Source organism: Salvelinus fontinalis, chromosome 13 (genome assembly GCF_029448725.1).
Source record: "Salvelinus fontinalis isolate EN_2023a chromosome 13, ASM2944872v1, whole genome shotgun sequence".
NCBI classification, from domain to species: domain Eukaryota; kingdom Metazoa; phylum Chordata; class Actinopteri; order Salmoniformes; family Salmonidae; genus Salvelinus; species Salvelinus fontinalis.
In genome coordinates, this window is record NC_074677.1 from 14814706 (window position 1) to 14837439 (window position 22734).

Here is a 22734-nt window from a genome sequence, read left to right on the forward strand (position 1 = left end):
GCTGATTACCTCGTGCCATCACCTTGTTTGCATATTAATAACACGTCTAATTATTCGCTAAAGACCTTCCCTCCTGTCCTCTCCGATTCTCATTTGCCTCGTCGCCATGTGTTAATTAGGAACTAACGTATGGTCTGGTGGCACTTGTCCGCGAGTGTTGACAGGACATGAACGCAATCTTGTCGACAGTTGACAGGATCATGGAAAGACGAGGGGGTCTTTGGTGGGCCCCAAATCAAGAACCGCCTCAGACCTATTTATGGAAAATGCATATTTAAGCCAATTATGCACTGTGCCAAGTTTAATTAACTTGTTGACAACTATCTGTTGTCAGCGAGGCCCCGAGACAAAGGTATCTTGTGATGGAACAGGGACTAAGATACTATTGGCAACGTCATTTTTAAAAATCTAGCTTGTGAGATTGAAAATTCTATATATTGTGATGGAAGCAAGAAAGCTGGCAATATGAATACCCCAGAACATCCAGTTCAGTCTGAATGATTACCTGTCAGTTTGAAATGAGGAATATTTCATGAAACGAGGCATGTAACTGTGTAGAACGTAGTATGATGCCGTGCATGCCGAGGTGCAGGTTTGTCCATGCGAGCGGCTCTTGACTGATGTTATTTAATTCCAAATGATGGGTACTACCGTCTCACTGTCGAGTAGTGGTGGGAAGCCAAGCTTTCCCTTCTCCCCTGCGACTGCTCTATTTGTTTATCTTTGCTGCCTGCAGTCTGGCATCCGCTCTATCAAAAGTACACATCGCAGGGATTGCTTCCATCACTCAACCTTGTCTAGAGCTGATCTGAATACAGCTATCTCACCAGAAGTGATTTCTCAGATGAGGGAAACCGTAGCCTGAAAAAAATATAAAGGATCATTTTCAGGTTTCAGAACATCAAGGATGGAAGTCTTTCATATTGAAATCATGGAAGACACCCTGATATTTTATTCGTCACTTTGTGGCCTAATGTATTAAACAAAGCTTAAACATTCCAATGTATTGTTGGATCATTGCAAACAGCACAAAGGACTTGATGTAGGTACTGTGCAATATTGTATACGTTCACTGTATTTGTAATTCTACCATCAGTCTGCAGTCCCACTCAGAAACCCTTAAAGTAAAACCCCAAATAAGGCAGAGAGGCGGATAATATATGGCCCCTCTCCATTAAAACAGCACGATTCACAGTTACCCTGAATTAATTCATCATGCTGCAGGGTCCTGATCTAAATGCAATTTGTTTTGAGCGGGTAATGTTCCTTGGTGAACATTCATCACTGTAGATTTCAGCACGAGTTTGTTTAGCTCTTCTAGGAACTTCATATTTCATCTGGCAGTATATATAACAGGCTTGGCTTATCATTAAGAGAAATAACTCCTAGCCGTTATCATTGATTAAGCTGATACAAATACAGTAACGCCTCCCCAATGTCCACAGGGGCATAAAAGGAAGAAAGACGGATTACCTGAGAGAGGAATATTTTCTTGTGATGTGCTCAGATCTTTGAAGTGTATGGTTTTTATCACCGTCTGTGAGCGAGTTGCTTCTTTGTGATGATGACTTTTACTTTTGTCTCCCTTACTCGTAATAAGACAAATGTACCTTCCGTTTCGCTTTGTGTAATCCATTGGATAGGCTCCAGAACCGTTCCAGAACTATTCCAAAATAGATTACGCTCTCTTGAGTTGAACTGGGAATGTGGGCAATAAGTAGTATGACATTTCAGGATCATGAGGAGTCTTGACATTTGAATTTATCATCCTGACATCGAACATTGCATCTCATTACTTGAGTAGGCTATATTTGCCAGGTCTCGTGGTATTATCGCTCAACCACGCTAGAGTTCAGGGAGGTTCAGCCCAAGACTAAATTATAGGGTGGTCGGAGGCCGCATCGGATTCCGTGGGAGCCTACATAAACGTTGACATTTCTTTAAACGAAGTGACCTATGTATGATCGTTGGAGATGACAAATTGATTGAGCCCATATGATCCCATGGAAGGTTGAAAGTAAAGGAGTGCTAATACATTCTCTCAGGGGAGGGATTGTCTTTGTGTTACTTATGACCTCCAGAGTACTTCCTGTAGCTTTCGATTATTTTAAGTCATACTGTTGGGGTAAGCTGTTCATTGGCATTGTCTCTCTTTCTGCACTTATGATAGGCTACATTTTTACATTAGATCAGATATATACTGAACAAAAATATAAACGCAACATGCAACAATTTAACAATTTTACTGAGTTACAGTTCATATAAGGAAATCAGTCAATTGAAATAAATTCATTTGGCCGCAATCTATGGTTTTCACATGACTGGGCAGGGGCGCAGCCATGGGTGGGTCATGGGGATATGATGATCGATGCTTGACTGCCATTTGACAAATAAAAATATTCTTGCTCTTATCCATAATAATCTCATCATGTAAATAGCCAACACGCATAGCCTACCCGCACTGTATATACAAACCTTTGGCTCGAGCGCAGGTGTCAAGATCAGAGTAGTCATATTTGCTATTTAACAGAACACTTTTGTGACAAAACTATCGGTAGTTTTAAAAATGCAATGGAAACACATTGAACTTTAGAATTTTATTCTGTACATGAAAACTTAAGCAGAAAACTAAATTTTGTCTGCACTATGTCAGCAAGCACTGTTTTTTATCTGCAACAAGTCCATTTGGTGAAAACACACCACTGCAGATGACAATATTCACAAGAAAATCTGTAAACAATTGGATGGAAACCTAGCTACTAATTAAATTATTTTCTATCCATTTATTTACCCGAATGTTGGTTGAAAACACTGTCCTTTCAATCTAAAACATGGGCAAAGTTAGAGTTTGACACTGTTCACATTCATTCTGGAACATTAAGTGACTTCATTGTCCAATAGAAAAGTTAATTTAGTTTGTTTTATTTAAAAAATAAAATAAAATTGCACCAATGAACCGGTGGTGAAGTACATGGTGACTCTGATCTGGCGGACTCACTAAACACAAATGCTTTGTTTGTAAATGATGTCTGAGTGTGTTTTCTTTTTTTTCATGGATTGCTAGGGGCATACACTGCATTTGAGAACATTACACTCTGGTCATTCTTGTACAATTTCACAACAATTGCATCTCTACCACAGAACTTGCAAGCATTGAATCTGAAGTGTAGTAGCGACCTATCACTGGTGCTGTGAAGATACCTGTCAGAGGAAAAACAATGAATAATGTGTGTAAATGCTTGTGGCAGTCTTCAAATGGCTCATTGCCGTTCTACTTACTCAAAAGTGTTCCCAGGCCAGATCTGCTCTAAGGACAAAATTAATTTGATTGGCTTTATGAAAGGTTGGGCTTTATGAAAGGTTGACCAAGTCCCATGGACTCAGCTATACTGGAGTGGAAGCATTATTAATGGTAGAGGTAAATCTGAGCGTTGTTTGGCATTAGTCTAGAGGGAACAGAGGTCTCTTCATTAAATCTGCATCCCAAATGGCACTCTATTCCCTTTAAAGTGGACTACATTTGACGAGGGCCCATAGGGCTCTCGTCAAAAGTAGTGAACTATATTGGGAGCCATTTGGGACTCACTTTATGTGTAACCATAAATACAACTCTTCAATCTCAATAAGTTTAGCGGCACATCAGTATGTTTGCTCTCTGGTGATTATATCTAGATTAATGAATAAAATCATTGGGGTTTGCAGTTCATTACTCTGGTAAACGTCATTGTGAGGTAAGCAAACATTTGAGAGGTATTTCTATTGGCTCTTGAACATGTCATGTATTGCTCTAGCTGCACTGCCATTCCAGTTGTGTTTATAGTACCAGTAATTTTTTTGTTTGTTCACTCTTTATAGTCAATCTGTAGGCAGTTCTTGTAAATCAAAAGGCACAATTTGTCTTCCTGGATAAGGCAAAAAATAAAAGGTAAATTGGTTGCTATGCTGAAGCATGGTACCACTTGAATCCAGATTAGTTACATATACACAGAGATTACTCTTGACACCTGCACATAATGTTGAGTCCACCAGGCTGTCTGGTGGCATTTCCAAATGCTCTCCTGAAGTCTTTGGATTCGCCAGATGGCAACATTAAAATAACATAAATCCTCTTATCCACTCAATTACCTGTAAGCTACTGGCTTGAGGTGTGTGTGTGTGTGTGTGTGTGTGTGTGTGTGTGTGTGTGTGTGTGTGTGTGTGTGTGTGTGTGTGTGTGTGTGTGTGTGTGTGTGTGTGTGTGCGTGCGTGCGTGCGTGCGTGCGTGCGTGCGTGCGTGCGTGCGTGCGTGCGTTTGTGCGCGTGCGGAGGTCTAATTTCAAGTATCTTCATCCGGACTCAATTTTCATGTCATATTGCACATCAGCAAACAGATCAAATCAAGGCCCGGAAGGTAACATGTTTACAGAGCATTCAATTCCACTGGCAGTAGGAAAGTGGGTAGAAAAACAAACTACCGCCTTCACAGCAAATATACTTATTCAGAAGGACTACGCAGAGCGCCAGTCACTTGGCTCGCAATGTCTACAGAGGGTTCCATTACCTGAGGAGCGAGATTAAATGATGGATGCACTCAAGAAGGAGGGCCAGTAACAGTTTAATAAGAGCTTAGAAATCCAGGAGAAGCTCTCAGGGAGAGGCCTTGCTCAGGGGAGACTGACCTCTTAAAGAGAGTGGCTGCCAACTCCGACTGCAGCAGCCTACTACTTTGCCAAGAAGCAAAGTTCCATTTCTAAAAGCCCATGACGTATTTAGAAATGCCCGGCCACTTATAGTGTGTAGACCTCATATTTGATCTCCATCTCCTTCCCTCCTTTCTCTTTCTCCCTCATTTTCTTCACTCCTCAGTTTTGTGGTTAATAGCTTCATCAAAGCGAGGATCAATAAGTTAATTTCATTCACTGCACACATCTCGTTGTGTTAATGGCTTAGTCTGGGCTATAACCCGTCTGCTAAACTCTGGTTAAGGAGTAGCACTCCTTCCCCCACAATGGGGTTCGGTTTCCCGCAATTATGCAAAATCCAACACCACTCTGTTGTAATTTAGGGGGTGAGTGAGGGTAGAATAATGCATTGCCTCTTGGCCTCTTATGAATTGCAACTGTGTGATGACCCAGTAGCAGAAGAAGCAGTCTGGGTTTATTCTGTCGCTAGGGGTCCCTGAAAAAGTACTGGACAATGGATGAAAGGGGGCACACACTGATTATAAAAACAACCACAATTTTGGCTTCCAGAATACTTGAGAATAAATGAAGGAACGTGCATATTTTCATGTCAGCTTTGGATGTATAGCTTGGTCAAATATAGGGGGGAAGGAAGTGGAGTTATATTATCTTGACAAGATCAACCAACCTTCTAAAAGACGCAATACCAACTACGGCTACCATACAGTTGAAATATACTAGCGACTCCACACGGCTTACAAGCAATTTACAGTGCCTTTAGAAAGTAAAATAAAGTAACATAATAATGAAGTTTATAAGCAATAGAATGGCAAAATTCTTACTAGACTTGATACATATCAATTAAACAGGGTTTATTAAAAATAGACACTTCAAATCAAATCAAATTTTATTTGTCACATACACATGGTTAGCAGATGTTAATGCGAGTGTAGCGAAATGCTTGTGCTTCTAGTTCCGACAATGCAGTAATAACCAACAAGTAATCTAACCTAACAATTCCACAACTACTACCTTATACACACAAGTGTAAAGGGATAAAGAATATGTACATAAAGATATATGAATGAGTGATGGTACAGAACGGCATAGGCAAGATGCAGTAGATGGTATAGAGTACAGTATATACATATGAGATGAGTAATGTAGGGTATGTAAACATAAAGTGGCATAGTTTAAAGTGGCTAGTGATACATGTATTACATAAAGATGGCAAGATGGAGTAGATGATATAGAGTACAGTATATACATATACATATGAGATGAGTAATGTAGGGTTTGTAACATTATATTAAGTGGCATTGTTTAAAGTGGCTAGTGGTTCATTTTTACATAATTTCTATCAATTCCCATTATTAAAGTGGCTGGAGTTGAGTCAGTATGTTGGCAGCGGCCGCTAAATGTTAGTGGTGGCTGTTTAACAGTCTGATGGCCTTGAGATAGAAGCTGTTTTTTAGTCTCTCGGTCCCTGCTTTGATGCACCTGTACTGACCTCGCCTTCTGGATGATAGCGGGGTGAACAGGCAGTGGCTTGGGTGGTTGTTGTCCTTGATGATTTTTATGACCTTCCTGTGATATCGGGTGGTGTAGGTGTCCTGGAGGGCAGGTAGTTTGCCCCCGGTGATGTGTTGTGCAGACCTCACTACCCTCTGGAGAGCCTTACGGTTGTGGGCGGAGCAGTTGCCGTACCAGGCGGTGATACAGCCCGACAGGATGCTCTCGATTGTGCATCTGTAGAAGTTTGTGAGTGCTTTTGGTGACAAGCCGAATTTCTTCAGCCTCCTGAGGTTGAAGAGGCGCTGCTGCGCCTTCTTCACAACGCTGTCTGTGTGGGTGGACCAATTCAGTTTGTCCGTGATGTGTACACCGAGGAACTTAAAACTTTCCACCTTCTCCACTACTGTCCCGTCGATGTGGATAGGGGGGTGCTCCCTCTGCTGTTTCCTGAAGTCCACAACCATCTCCTTTGTTTTGTTGACATTGAGTGTGAGGTTAATTTCCTGACACCACACTCCGAGGGCCCTCACCTCCTCCCTGTAGGCCGTCTCGTCGTTGTTGGTAATCAAGCCTACCACTGTAGTGTCATCCGCAAACTTGATGATTGAGTTGGAGGCGTGCATGGCCACGCAGTCGTGGGTGAACAGGGAGTACAGGAGAGGGCTCAGAACGCACCCTTGTGGGGCCCCAGTGTTGAGGATCAGCAGGGTGGAGATGTTGTTACCTACCCTCACCACCTGGGGGCGGCCCGTCAGGAAGTCCAGGACCCAGTTGCACAGGGCGGGGTCGAGACCCAGGGTCTCGAGCTTGATGACGAGTTTGGAGGGTACTATGATGTTAAATGCTGAGCTGTAGTCGATGAACAGCATTCTCACATAGGTATTCCTCTTGTCCAGATGGGTTAGGGCAGTGTGCAGTGTGGTTGCGATTGCGTCGTCTGTGGACCTATTGGGTCGGTAAGCAAATTGGAGTGGGTCTAGGGTGTCCGGTAGGGTGGAGGTGATATGGTCCTTGACTAGTCTCTCAGAGCACTTCATGATGACGGAAGTGAGTGCTACGGGGCGGTAGTCGTTTAGCTCAGTTACCTTAGCTTTCTTGGGAACAGGAACAATGGTGGCCCTCTTGAAGCATGTGGGAACAGCAAACTGGGATAAGGGTTGATTGAATATGTCCGTAAACACACCAGCCAGCTGGTCTGCGCATGCTCTGAGGACGCGTTAGAAACAAATACAAGAACATTCAGTTTAAGTTTAATTCAATATGCAAAACAACTAGCTATAGATTTATCAATAATGGTTGTTGATGCCGAAAAGGATTTAGACCATCTTGAATAGCCTTTTCTATTCAAAAAGTTGGAATCTTACAACTTTCCAGCTGAAATAAATACATTTCATAAACATGTATAAATGCTCTAAAGCAAAAATATACACAAATAATACATTATCTGATGAATTTGCTTTAGATAGGGACACAAGACATGGATGTCCCCTCTCCCCCGTCATGTTTCACTGGCAATTGAACCTCTTGCAGAAAAGATTAGACAGGACCAAAATTTAACAGGCATCAGTATTGTATGCTTAATCCAGTTTAAACTAACGTGTAGAATGCATTATACAAAATTCACAAATTCTACAGCACAACGGCAGAGTCATGTCTTAAATGTAAAACGAATAATGACTCAATAATCCATGCTTTCTGTGAATGAAAGTTGTGGGTGGTGCTAGAAAGTTGTCTGTCAGAAGTATTACAATGTAAAATTACTTTTAATCATCTGTCTGCATATTTCAAGACATGGCATATGGGGGTGTAGCGAGATACCCAATGGGTTGGACGATCCTCTTCTCATCCCTCATCTTGTATAAACGTATACTAAAAAGTTGGAAATGAATCAATCCACCACCATTAACACAATGGAAAAATCTACTGCTTTATTATTGAAATATTGAAAGTGCGTGGGCTATGGAGAGAAACAAAATGGTGCAGTTTCAGGCCATGTCGCAGAAAGTGATGCGGGCGCTGGAGATTGGGGTGTGTGCTAGTGGGTCTGGGCAGGTGTGATGTAGTTGATCTTTGTATGATGTTGTAGTTTGTATGTGTATGTGTATGTTTTGTATTCTTTATAAAAGATAAAAAAGCCAGTGAAAAGGCCAGTGACAAAAAATCTCAATTTAATCCATTTTAAATTCAGACTGTAACACAACAAAATGTGGAAAAAGTCGAGGGGTGTTAATACTTTCTAAAGGCACTGATTCATGGTCCCCCATGTCTGCCCATAAAATGTTTTACTTTAATCCAGGATAGATAGCAATAAGTACAGGACAGAGCAAACTGTCGGTTGAGCCAGACAATTTCAGAGATTACATATCAAACCCAGTGGAAACAGCAGACGAGGAGGATATAAAATAGAATTATGCATGGGCAATAATGAATGCAGTCATAAAGTTCTAATATTAATTGCTTGAATATAGAGACAATCTCAAGGTGACCCCTCTCCAACTCATTCTAATTCCATGATTAAAGGTAGACTCAGTGAAATAACGTTGCCACAAGCAGCACCGCAGATATTGAGATGAGCGAGACGCAATACTTTTCTCTCACACAGTCACACACAGTATCTGTGTATGTGCACGGGTTCGCTTCACGCTGTTAGAGCGTGGTAGCCAGCGCACCAAAACAGAGGAAATTGACCCACTAGGCTGTTTACTTTTTGTATCTATGTCATTTCGCTGAGTCTCCCTTTAAATTGGTCCATGTCCTTAGTAGAGTACACAGCCTTTTCAATCATTCTAACATGGAACCCAAACCGGCTGCGTGCGTGTGCCATCGTGCATGAATGTATTTTGTCCCCCCACACCAAACGCGATCACGACACGCAGATTAAAATATCAAAACAAACTCTGAACCAATTACATTAATTTGGGGACAGGTCGAAAAGCATTAAACATTTATGGCAATTTGGCTAGCTAGCTTGCACTTGCTAGCTAATTTGTCCTATTTAGCTAGCTTGCTGTTGCTAGCTAATTTGTCCTGGGATATAAACATTGAGTTGTTATTTTACCTGAAATGACCAAGGTCCTCTACTCCAACAATTAATCCACACATAAAACGGTCAACTGAATCGTTTCTAGTCATCTCTCTTCCTTCCAGGCTTTTTCTTCTCTTGACTTTATATTGTGATTGGTAACTTTCATAAATTTTGCCACCGACCTTGTTCGTCTTCCAGTCACCCACGTGGGTATAACCAATGAGGAGATGGCACGTGGGTACCTGCTTCTATAAACCAATGAGGAGATGGGAGAGGCAGGACATGCAGTGCGATCTGCGTCCGAAATAGAACTGATTTCTATTTTAGCCCTTGGCAACGCAGACGCTCGTTGACGCGCGAACAGTGTGGGTGCAATAATTGAAAAACATAGATTTCGAAATGTATTTTGTATCGCACGCTCACGCGACGCGAGCGGTGTAGTCAACCTGTTACTCAAACCAGTTCAGAACCCTTAAAGCAACTGTCTGTGATTGGTTCATCCATTTTCTGTCTGTAGCGTCCAAACCGTTTGGGCTACACACTAATATTACCTCTCTGTGCAAAAGTGAGACTCACGAACATGTACATGTTGGTTGTCTTGTCTCACAAGACTCGTTTGAAGGTCCCCTGGTACCAGTTGAAAACATTTATGTAAGTATATACAGACTGTTTAATGCCAAAAATATGGGTTTAAATTCATGTAAAAAATATATATAATGTTTCCTGATCTTTCTTATATTTCTCAGATATAGGAGAGACACTTCAGAACAAACTTCCTTTTGATGATTTTTGGGGACTATCTATTGTTCCATGTAGTGAATCTACTACTCAATTCGTTTTTATGGGCTAATAGCAGTAAGGCCAAAAGTAAAATTTTATCAAATATTTTTTTTATATACAGTACCAGTCAAAAGTTTGGACACACCTACTCATTCAAGGGTTTTTCCTTATTTATACTATTTTCTACATTGTAGAATAATAGTGAAGACATCAAAACATGTAAGGAATCATGTGGTAATCAAAAAAGTGTTAAATAAAACAGCATATGTGGTAACTCCTTCAAGACTGTTGGAAAAGCATTCCAGGTGAAGCTGGTTGAGAGAATGCCAAGAATGTGCCAATCAAGGCAAAGGGTGGCTCCTTTAAGAATCTCAAATATAAAATATATTATGATTTGTTTAACCTTTTTTTGTTTACTATATGTTTCCATATGTGTTATTTCATAGTATTGATGTCTTCACTATTATTCTAAAATGTAGAAAATAGAAAACATAAAGAAAAACCCTGGAATGAGTAGGTGTGTCCAAACTGTTGACTGGTGCTGTATTTTTTTTTGCTACTTTAGGTCTTAAGGTCTGCAAATTCTAAATCAAATAGCTAAATGATCCTTGTTTTGACTTTCTTAAAACAATTCCATATAGCTTAGTAGAACCCCCCTTAGACAGGGCTTAGACTCTGGTGGGTTAACATTGTTTTCTGAAACATCACAGTGGATGTCATCATTTTTTAAACATTTTAGTCATTTAGCAGGTCGGAAGTTAACATACACCTTAGCCAAATACAGTCGTGGCCAAAAGTTTTGAGAATGACACAAATATTAGAGGCAGTGGACAGGCGGCTGTAGGAGGGGAACCCGTGGTGTTGGATGGGGTGCCACGGAGACCGGACGCAGCACACACAGACTGGTGAGACCCGTCATCCACCATCAGCTTAGTGGACCTGCTGGACCTAGGTGTGACAAATAAAGGTCAGAAGGTAATTTCCAATAATTCAGACTAAATTCATGAGACATTTATAAGTTATATTCTTAAATAATCAACTTGTGTATCATAAATTAATGAACAAAATGGCTAAATCACAGATTGGGCCTTTAAGGCCAAATATTAGCAATTATTTATATTAGGTATAAGCAAAAGATTAGACCCTAGTGTAGGAGAAATTCATGCAGGTATTTATACTTTGTGCTTAGTTGCCTAAATGTACTGTACAGTCGTGGCCAAAAGTTGAAAGACACAAATATTAATTTTCACAAAGTCTGCTGCCTCAGTTTGTATGATGGCAATTTGCATATACTCCAGAATGTTATGAAGAGTGATCAGATGAATTGCAGTTAATTGAAAAGTCCCTCTTTGCCATGCAAATGAAATGAATCCCCAAAAAAACATTTCCACTGCATTTCAGCACTGCCACAAAAGGACCAGCTGACATCATGTCAGTGATTCTCTCGTTAACACAGGTGTGAGTGTTGACGAGGACAAGGCTGGAGATCACTCTGTCATGCTGATTGAGTTTGAATAACAGACTGGAAGCTTCAAAAGGAGGGTGGTGCTTGGAATCATTGTTCTTCCTCTGTCTACCACGGTTAATTGCAGGGAAACACGTGCTGTCATCATTGCTTTGCACAAAAAGAGTTTCACAGGCAAGGATATTGCTGCCAGTAAGATTGCAACTAAATCAACCATTTATCGGATCATCAAGAACTTCAAGGAGAGTGGTTCAATTGTTGTGATGAAGGCTTCAGGGCGCCCAAGAAAGTCCAGCAAGCGCCAAGACCGTCTACTAAAGTTGATTCAGCTGCGGGATCGGGGCACCACCAGTACATAGCTTGGTCAGGAATGGCAGCAGGCAGGTATGAGTGCATCTGCACGCACAGTGAGGCGATGACTATTGGAGGATGGCCTGGTGTCAAGAAGGGCAGCAAAGAAGCCACTTCTCCCCAGGAAAAACATCAGGGACAGACTGATATTCTGCAAAAGGTACAGGGATTGGACTGCTGAGGACTGGGGTAAAGTCATTTTCACTGATGAATCCCCTTTCCGATTGTTTGGGGTATCCGGACAAAAGCTTGTCCGAAGAAGACAAGGTGAGCACTAGCATCAGTCCTGTGTCATGCCAACAGTAAAGCATCCTGAGACCATGCCTGTGTGTGGTTGCATCTCAGCCAAGGGAGTGGGCTCACTCACAATTTTGTCTAAGAACACAGCCATGAATAAAGATTGGTACCAACACATCCTCCGAGAGCAACTTCTCCCAACCATCCAGGAACAGTTTGGTGATGAACAATGCTTTTTCCAGCATGATGGAGCACCTTTCCATAAGGCAAAGGTGATAACTAAGTGGCTTGTGGAACAAAACATCGATATTTTGGGTCCATGGCCAGGAAACTCCCCAGACCGTAATCCCATTGAAAACTTGTGGTCATTCCTCAAGAGGCGGGTGGACAAACAAAAACCCACAAATTCTGACAAACTCCAAGCATTGATTATGCAAGAATGGGCTACCATCAGTCAGAATGTGGCCCAGAAGTTAATTGACAGCATGCCAGGGCGGATTGCCGAGGTCTTTAAAAAGAAGGGTCAACACTGCAAATATTGACCCTTTGCATCAACTTCATGTAATTGTCAATAAAAGCCTTTGACACTTATGAAATGCTTGTAATTATACTTCAGTGTCACAAGCCGGCTCATAGCCTGTGACAAAAATGAGGGGACACGAACAACAGGTATAGGCCAATTCAAAAGTGTTCTTTATTATTAAACAAACTATTAACTTAAACTAAGAAAAAGGAATGAGGTGTGGATGTATCATAATGTAAGGTGTATGTAAAGTGCATGGGTGCATGAATATGTGTGTGTGAACATGACTGAGTGAAAACTATGCAAAACTAAAAAGGAACAAACAAATCATGAGCATACCTGGAGGAGCAGAGAGAGAGAGCGAGAAAAGTGATTAGTGACAGCTTTATACCCTGAGCCCAGGTGGCTCCAATCACTAACGACCCTCCTCTGCCTGCAGGAGGAACCGCCCCCTGCACTGCAGAGGAGGAGCCGTGACACCATAGTAACATCTGACAAAAATATCTAAAGACATTGAAGCAGCGAACTTCGTGGAAATTAATATTTGTGTCATTCTCAAAACTTTTGGCCACTATTGTACATTTAAACTCAGTTTTTCACAATTCCTGACATTTAATCAGAGTAAAAATTCCCTGTCTTAGGTCAGTTAGGATCACCACTTTATTTTAAGAATGTGAAATGTCAGAATAATAGTAGAGAGATTGATTAATTTCAGCTTTAATTTATTTAATCACATTCCCAGTGGGTCAGAAGTTTACATACACTCAATTGGTATTTGGTAGCATTTAAATTGTTTAACTTGGGTCAAACATTTCGGGTAGCCTTCCACAAGCATCCCACAATAAGTTGGTTGAATTTTGGCCCATTCCTCCTGACAGAGCTGGTGAAACTGAGTCAGGTTTTTAGGCCTCCTTGCTCGCCCACTCTTTTTCAGTTCTGCCCACAAATTGTCTATAGGATTTAGGTCAGGGCTTTGTGATGGCCACTCCAATACCTTGACTTTGTTGTCCTTAAGCCATTTTGCCACAACTTTGGAAGTATGCTTGGGGTCATTGTCCATTTGGAAGACCCATTTGCGACCAAGCTTTAACTTCCAGACTGATATCTTGAGATGTTGCTTCAATATATCCACATACTTTTCCATCCTCATGATGCCATCTATTTTGTGAAGTACACCAATCCCTCCTGCAGCAAAGCACCCCCACAACAAAAAGTATGATCTTTGTCCCCATGTGCAATTGCAAACCGTAGTCTGGCTTTTTTATGGCGGTTTGGAGCAGTGGCTTCTTCCTTGCTGAGCAGCCTTTCAGGTTATGTCGATATAGGACTCGTTTTACTGTGGATATAGATACTTTTGTACCTGTTTCCTCTAGCATCTTCACAAGGTCCTTTGCTGTTGTTCTGGGATTGATTTGCACTTTTCGCACCAAAGTATGTTCATCTCTAGGAGACAGAACGCATCTCCTTCCTGAGTGGTATGACGCCTGCATGGTCCCATGGTGTTTATACTTGCGTACTATTGTTTGTACAGATGAACGTGGTACCTTCAGGCGTTTAAAAATTGCTCCTAAGGATGAACCAGACTTGTGGAGGTCTACAAATTTTTTCTTGGCTAATTTATTTTGATTTCCCTATTATGTCAAGCAAAGAGGCACAGAGTTTGAAGGTAGGCTTTGACATACATTCACAGGTACGCCTCCAATTGACTCAAATGTTTTCAATTATTCTATCAGAAGCTTCTAAAGCCATGACATAATTTTCTGGAATTTTCCAAGCTGTTTAAAGGCACAATCAACTTAGTTTATGTAAACTTCTGACCCACTGGAATTGTGATACAGTGAATTATAAGGGAAATAATCAGTTTGTAAACAATTGTTGGAAAAATTACTTGTGTCATGCACAAAGTAGATGTCCTAACGGACTTTCCAAAACTATAGTTTGTTAACAAGACATTTGTGGAGTGGTTGAAAACAAGTTTTATTAATGACTCCAACCTAAGTGTATGTAAACTTCCGACTTCAACTGTACATTTTTGTACTATTGTAGTTTTTTGTACTCGTCCCCCATGGGAATCAAACCCACAACCTTGGTATTGCAAGTGCCATGCTCTACCAACTGAGTCACGTGACATTAAAATTTTTTTTTTTTTTTTTTATCTAACTACCGCCATTCAAACAGGCTAAGTAGAAATTCCATCTTTGTCTGGTGAAGAGCAGCAAATGATATGAGCGATGGCAAACATATCTAAATGGTTGTTACCGCTGGTCCCAGCCCTGTATTGTAATTCATTCCAACATTACCAGAGGTAAATATGTGTGATAATACGTTCAATGCGCCTATATCTGGAGGGAGACCAATTGTCTGAGCTCCTTGCAGAGATGTTTGAAATCCAATCCAACAGCTATTCAAACTTCCTTCTCTTCCCAAAACTCACGTATGAATTACAGGCCTTGCTCTCCTTTCTGAAGCATCGCTTGTGTGTCGGTTAAAGCTGATCTAGGTCTAATTTATGTAAGCTTTTAGCGTTCTTTCTACCTCTCTTTGCTTACCCAGTGTTGTGCCTTATTAGCCACTCTCTGGGGACATGGGGTTCCAAGGACTGAGGGATTCGATATCAAAGCTAAAGTGGGCAGTGCTCTGTTGAAGTGTCGTGCTGAGGGGAATGGGTAAACTCTCCGTTACCCAGTCTTCTCCCACCAGCCTAGAGGGACAGGGAGAGGGAGAGAGTAAGTGAGTAAGAGAGACTGAGACAGACAGACAGACAGACAGACAGACAGACAGAGGGAGAAAGGGGAATGTAAAGTCTGCGCTGTCCATACTTCTTGGAGGCTACAGGAGAGAAAGAACGACAGACCGAGGGAGAAAAAAAATGGAGATATGGTTTCTTTGACCCTCAAGACGTAGGTGGACTTGAAATTGTGCTGAAGGAGCCGGGGGCCTCAAGACAGGATATGATGACAGGATCTGAGTCAAGGTCTTGGAGCTGTCAGAGTGAGGCGCGACAAGGCTCGAAGGAGATGAAACTCTGCTGTCGCAGCATAATGTGTTTAGACAGGGACAGATGTGACGCCGGTCTTCAGAGATTCAGTGACTTTAGTTGTTTGTGGTGAGTTGTGGTGAGCATTGGCTCATTGGAGAGCATTCCTAGTATAGTAATCTCTAGTTTCTTGCTGGTGATGGGGTCACGAACTCCAAAACAACTCACTTGAATTGGGCTTCTATGCGCGACCACTTACACTTGATCATAACTTACATGAATAAACCATTTTAAAAGCTTAGAAATGCTTTAGAAATGATTATAAGTTATTAATGCTTATAAATTGTAATGCTTATGTTTATGAATGTTTATACAAATAATTTTGTTTTTTATGTATACCATTAACCAATATTTTCTTAATGCAGATTCCTAAAAGTTATTAGCGTTACCAGTGCACCTATTGGTCTTGGTCCTTTGAGATTTTAAAAGGCACATTCAGTAGCTTTTCTTGCCCTGTGGTAGCAGAATAAAGTCTACACTATTTAGATCCTCCAGTCCTAAAACTCATACTTCAACCAGGAAGCTAAGTAATGATAACTCAGGTTAAGGAATGAATTATAGGATATATGCATCAGGATTTTCATGCACAGCAGGGTGAGTAATGACCAGTTATGTCTTGTGGAAAATACATACTCCCCTAGACTCATCATACAAAACACATCGGCCGTGTAGCGAGAATGGAAAATAATTTTAGCAACGTGAAATGTTTGACAGCAGAGGAATTGATAGCAAATACGATATTCAAGAGCTTGAATATCCTAACTGTCTTCGCTTGCTCCACAGAGTTGCCTTAACCTCACTAAAGCAATGTATTTGACCTTGTTATGAATCAATGAATTCCCTACCTCGCCTAACCTACTCTCCAACTTTAACAGCTTTCTTACCATTGACATTCATGTGTGTGCACTTCAGGAAAAAATATATTTGAAGTATTCTGAGGTTCATGCCACAATTGCAAAGGTCTGTGAACCATGTCAAGAGCGCAAGTTCAAAGAGGGCACAATTTCTGGTCCAACTACACCTCAATAGCGGAACACTCCAAACTAAAGTGCCTAGATTGAAGCCACTGAGCCAGTGGAGTATACTTGATGGTACTAACGTTAGTGTTGCTAGCTGTGAAAGCAGCATTCCATTCAATGCTGGGAACATGACTACTTATTATTCGAAACCACAAGAGACAAATACCAGCGATACCAAGTCTTCTACACTCAAATTCACCAAGGTTTAAATATAATTGGCATTTCGTCAAACAAGAGGTATAAGCCTATATACAGTATTTCTGACTTGTAAGTTCTTTGAGTTTGACACATTTTGTCACATAGGTGACATGAAATACATGCTCCATGGGGGCTGGCTATGCATATCAAATCTCATGCCATGATGTATGTACGTTGAGGTTATGTAAATATCGGAGGAAGAAAAGCTCCCTATTTTATAACCCGGAAGCCTTTGCAAACATATGAAAAGTAAGACATGCATCATAAATAAAAAGGAAAGCCACATCAAATGCCTGTTTGTATGATTTTCTACCAGTGCAGTTTCCCTGTAGGGTAAGTGATGTCCCAAAACTTAGATTTTTCTATTTTACCCACGGGAGACTAGAAAGGGGGGACATGTCCATCGTGTCACATGGCACATGGTCACTTTATGGTGTCTATATGCATCTGCAAACATTGGTTGTTAAAATGATTCACCAATGTTTGCTCTCATGTCTGCTTTTAGTTATTACATTTACATTTACATTTAAGTCATTTAGCAGACGCTCTTATCCAGAGCGACTTACAAATTGGTGCATTCACCTTATGACATCCAGTGGAACAGCCACTTTACAATAGTGCATCTAGATCTTTTAAGGGGGGGGGGGGGGGGGGGGGCAGAAGGATTGCTTTATCCTAGGTATTCCTTGAAGAGGTGGGGTTTCAGGTGTCTCCGGAAGGTGGTGATTGACTCCGCTGTCCTGGCATCGTGAGGGAGTTTGTTCCACCATTGGGGTGCCAGAGCAGCGAACAGTTTTGACTGGGCTGAGCGGGAACTGTACTTCCTCAGTGGTAGGGAGGCGAGCAGGCCAGAGGTGGATGAACGCAGTGCCCTTGTTTGGGTGTAGGGCCTGATCAGAGCCTGAAGGTACTGAGGTGCCGTTCCCCTCACAGCTCCGTAGGCAAGCACCATGGTCTTGTAGCGGATGCGAGCTTCAACTGGAAGCCAGTGGAGAGAGCGGAGGAGCGGGGTGACGTGAGAGAACTTGGGAAGGTTGAACACCAGCCGGGCTGCGGCGTTCTGGATGAGTTGTAGGGGTTTAATGGCACAGGCAGGGAGCCCAGCCAACAGCGAGTTGCAGTAATCCAGACGGGAGATGACAAGTGCCTGGATTAGGACCTGCGCCGCTTCCTGTGTGAGGCAGGGTCGTACTCTGCGGATGTTGTAGAGCATGAACCTACAGGAACGGGCCACCGCCTTGATGTTGGTGGAGAACGACAGGGTGTTGTCCAGGATCACGCCAAGGTTCTTAGCGCTCTGGGAGGAGGACACAATGGAGTTGTCAACCGTGATGGCGAGATCATGGAACGGACAGTCCTTCCCCGGGAGGAAGAGCAGCTCCGTCTTGCCGAGGTTCAGCTTGAGGTGGTGATCCGTCATCCACACTGATATGTCTGCCAGACATGCAGAGATGCGATTCGCCACCTGGTCATCAGAAGGGGGAAAGGAGAAGATTAATTGTGTGTCGTCTGCATAGCAATGATAGGAGAGACCATGTGAGGTTATGACAGAGCCAAGTGACTTGGTGTATAGCGAGAATAGGAGAGGGCCTAGAACAGAGCCCTGGGGGACACCAGTGGTGAGAGCGCGTGGTGAGGAGACAGATTCTCGCCACGCCACCTGGTAGGAGCGACCTGTCAGGTAGGACGCAATCCAAGCGTGGGCCGCGCCGGAGATGCCCAACTCGGAGAGGGTGGAGAGGAGGATCTGATGGTTCACAGTATCGAAGGCAGCCGATAGGTCTAGAAGGATGAGAGCAGAGGAGAGAGAGTTAGCTTTAGCAGTGCGGAGCGCCTCCGTGATACAGAGAAGAGCAGTCTCAGTTGAGTGACTAGTCTTGAAACCTGACTGATTTGGATCAAGAAGGTCATTCTGAGAGAGATAGCAGGAGAGCTGGCCAAGGACGGCACGTTCAAGAGTTTTGGAGAGAAAAGAAAGAAGGGATACTGGTCTGTAGTTGTTGACATCGGAGGGATCGAGTGTAGGTTTTTTCAGAAGGGGTGCAACTCTCGCTCTCTTGAAGACGGAAGGGACGTAGCCAGCGGTCAAGGATGAGTTGATGAGCGAGGTGAGGTAAGGTAGAAGGTCTCCGGAAATGGTCTGGAGGAGAGAGGAGGGGATAGGGTCAAGCGGGCAGGTTGTTGGGCGGCCGGCCGTCACAAGACGCGAGATTTCATCTGGAGAGAGAGGGGAGAAAGAGGTCAAAGCACAGGGTTGGGCAGTGTGAGCAGAACCAGCGGTGTCGTTTGACTTAGCAAACGAGGATCGGATGTCGTCGACCTTCTTTTCAAAATGGTTGACGAAGTCGTCTGCAGAGAGGGAGGAGGGGGGGGGGGAGGGGGAGGAGGATTCAGGAGGGAGGAGAAGGTGGCAAAGAGCTTCCTAGGGTTAGAGGCAGATGTTTGGAATTTAGAGTGGTAGAAAGTGGCTTTAGCAGCAGAGACAGAAGAGGAAAATGTAGAGAGGAGGGAGTGAAAGGATGCCAGGTCCGCAGGGAGGCGAGTTTTCCTCCATTTCCGCTCGGCTGCCCGGAGCCCTGTTCTGTGAGCTCGCAATGAGTCGTCGAGCCACGGAGCGGGAGGGGAGGACCGAGCCGGCCTGGAGGATAGGGGACATAGAGAGTCAAAGGATGCAGAAAGGGAGGAGAGGAGGGTTGAGGAGGCAGAATCAGGAGATAGGTTGGAGAAGGTTTGGGCAGAGGGAAGAGATGATAGGATGGAAGAGGAGAGAGTAGCGGGGGAGAGAGAGCGGAGGTTGGGACGGCGCGATACCATCCGAGTAGGGGCAGTGTGGGAAGTGTTGGATGAGAGCGAGAGGGAAAAGGATACAAGGTAGTGGTCGGAGACTTGGAGGGGAGTTGCAATGAGGTTAGTGGAAGAACAGCATCTAGTAAAGATGAGGTCAAGCGTATTGCCAGCCTTGTGAGTAGGGGGGGAAGGTGAGAGGGTGAGGTCAAAAGAGGAGAGGAGTGGGAAGAAGGAGGCAGAGAGGAATGAGTCAAAGGTAGACATGGGGAGGTTAAAGTCACCCAGAACTGTGAGAGGTGAGCCGTCCTCAGGAAAGGAGCTTATCAAGGCATCAAGCTCATTGATGAACTCTCCAAGGGAACCTGGAGGGCGATAAATGATAAGGATGTTAAGCTTGAAAGGGCTGGTAACTGTGACAGCATGGAATTCAAAGGAGGCGATAGACAGATGGGTAAGGGGAGAAAGAGAGAATGACCACTTGGGAGAGATGAGGATCCCGGTGCCACCACCCCGCTGACCAGAAGGTCTCGGGGTGTGCGAGAACACGTGGGCAGACGAAGAGAGAGCAGTAGGAGTAGCAGTGTTATCTGTGGTGAGCCATGTTTCCGTCAGTGCCAGGAAGTCGAGGGACTGGAGGGACGCATAGGCTGAGATGAGCTCTGCCTTGTTGGCCGCAGATCGGCAGTTCCAGAGGCCACCGGAGACCTGGAACTCCACGTGGGTCGTGCGGGCTGGGACCACCAGGTTAGGGTGGGCGCGGCCACGCGGTGTGAAGCGTTTGTATGGTCTGTGCAGAGAGGAGAGAACAGGGATAGACAGACACATGGTTGACAGGCTACAGAAGAGGCTACGCTAATGCAATGGAGATTAGAATGACAAGTGGGCTACACGTCTCGAATGTTCAGAAAGTTAAGCTTACGTTGCAAAAAAATAAAAATAAAATACAAGATCTTATTGACTAAAATGATATAGTACTGCTGGCTGGTGAAGTAGCCTGGCTAGCAGTGGCTACGTTGTTGAAAGTGAAGCTGGCTAGGTAACCTCGACAATTTCACTAAATTTCTCTAAACTACACAATTATCATGGATACAAGGACAGCAAAGACAACTAGCTAACACTACGCTAATCAAGTCGTCCCGTTGTAAAGTAAGTTTCTACAGTGCTGCTATTCGGTAGAAGTTGGCTAGCTAGCAGTGTTGGCTAGGTAGGAGGACGGCAGCGCGGCAGGCGAAAAATAGCTGGCTAGCTAACCGATAATTACTCAAAGCTACACAATTATCTTAGATAAAAAGATAGCAAAGAAAACTATGTAGCTAGCTAACACTACACAAGTCAAGTCGTTCCGTTGTAATGTAATCGTTTCTACCGTGCTGCTAATCGGTGGCTAGCTGGCTAGTTAGCAGGGTTGACTACGTTACGTTACGTTACGTTAGGGCGAGAATACCTGGCTAGCGAACCTCAGCGAACCTTGATAACTACACAATTATCACCGATACAAAGACGGCTATGGAGCCAGCTAAGTAGCTAGCTAAGATCGAACAAATACAAATCAAAGATAGCAAAGACAACTGTGTAGTCAGCCAACACTACACTGATCAAGTCGTTCCGTTGTAATGCACTCGTTTCTACGATGCTGCTATTCGGTGGCAAGCTGGCTAGCTAGCAGTGTTGGCTACGTTGCGTTACGTTAGGGCGAAAATAGCTGGCTGGCGAACCTCAATAACTACACAATTATGTTTGATGCAAAGACGGCTATGTAGCTAGCTAAGATCAAACAAATCAAACAGTTGTACTGTAGTGAAAATGAAAATCAGACCGTTGTACTATAATGAAATGTAATGAAAAGTTTATACTACTATTCGGTAGACGGTGGACGTTTGCTAGCTGCTGGGCAGATAAGTGTGGACTACGATAGACGACGGAATACGATAATTACGCAATTATCTTTTATACACAGACGGCTAAGTAGCTAGCTAAGAAGAAATTGCTAAGGTTAGACAAATTAAACCGTTGTACTATAATGAAATGTAATGAAATGTAATGAAAATGAAATGAAAAGTTATACTACCTGCAGAGCGAATGCAAATGCGACCGCTCGCTCCAAACCGGATGATGTATGATGTACACTTGTTAAAGTGTTATTGTAAGGTTGTAAAGTTGTGGTAACGCACGCATACATTAATATTGTATATCCGTTCCTTAACAATATGACCCGGGCACTTTGCACCATGTTATCTAAAGTAGTAACATAAAATCCATCCTCTCAGGGGAAAATAGAATATTGTCACGTTCGCTGGAATAAATATCGGACCAAGGCGCAGCGGATGTTGAGTTCCACATAATTTTATGATAAAGTGAAACTTAGCAAAGACAAAAACAAATAAACAATAAACTAACAACGAACTGTGACTACAGAGGTGCTACGTGCACTAACTCAAAACAATATCCCATAAAACACAGGTGGAAAAAATGCTACTTAAATATGATCCCCAATTAGAGACAACGATAGCCAGCTGCCTCTAATTGGGAATCATACCAAACACCAACATAGAAAAACTCAATTAGAACCCCACATAGAAAATAATAACTAGAAAACCCCCAAGTCACGCCCTGACCTACTATACCATAGTAGGCTCTCTATGGTCAGGGCGTGACAAATATAGAAATGCATTTGGAAGTGTGGTATGGGAGGATAGTATGCTTTTTGGTGGGGGGTTAAATGGTGCCATGTGGTAAAGACAAAGGGTGAGTACAAACACTTATTTTTGACTTAAAGAGCCATTTGATATCACATCATAGTCAAGGTCTTGCATAAAATCTCCTAGGCATTTGGATAAGAATGTATCTTTCTAGCACTATTAAAATAAGATTTGATTCAATATCATAACAGTGAAGTTTTTTTCTCCAGAAAATCACAGATTATTTGTACTGTTATTTTTTTCCCTAGATTTGTCACAGTAATGTGTGGTTCCGCCAGAAACAGAATAATTTACAATAAAGATTTGTAACACTTTACAATAAGGTTACATGCATTAGTTATTGACTAAGCATGTACAATACTTGGGCAGAATTTTGTTATAATAATATAGTAATTATAATGTAGAATTAGTTTATAGTTAGCAAACAAAATGGTGCA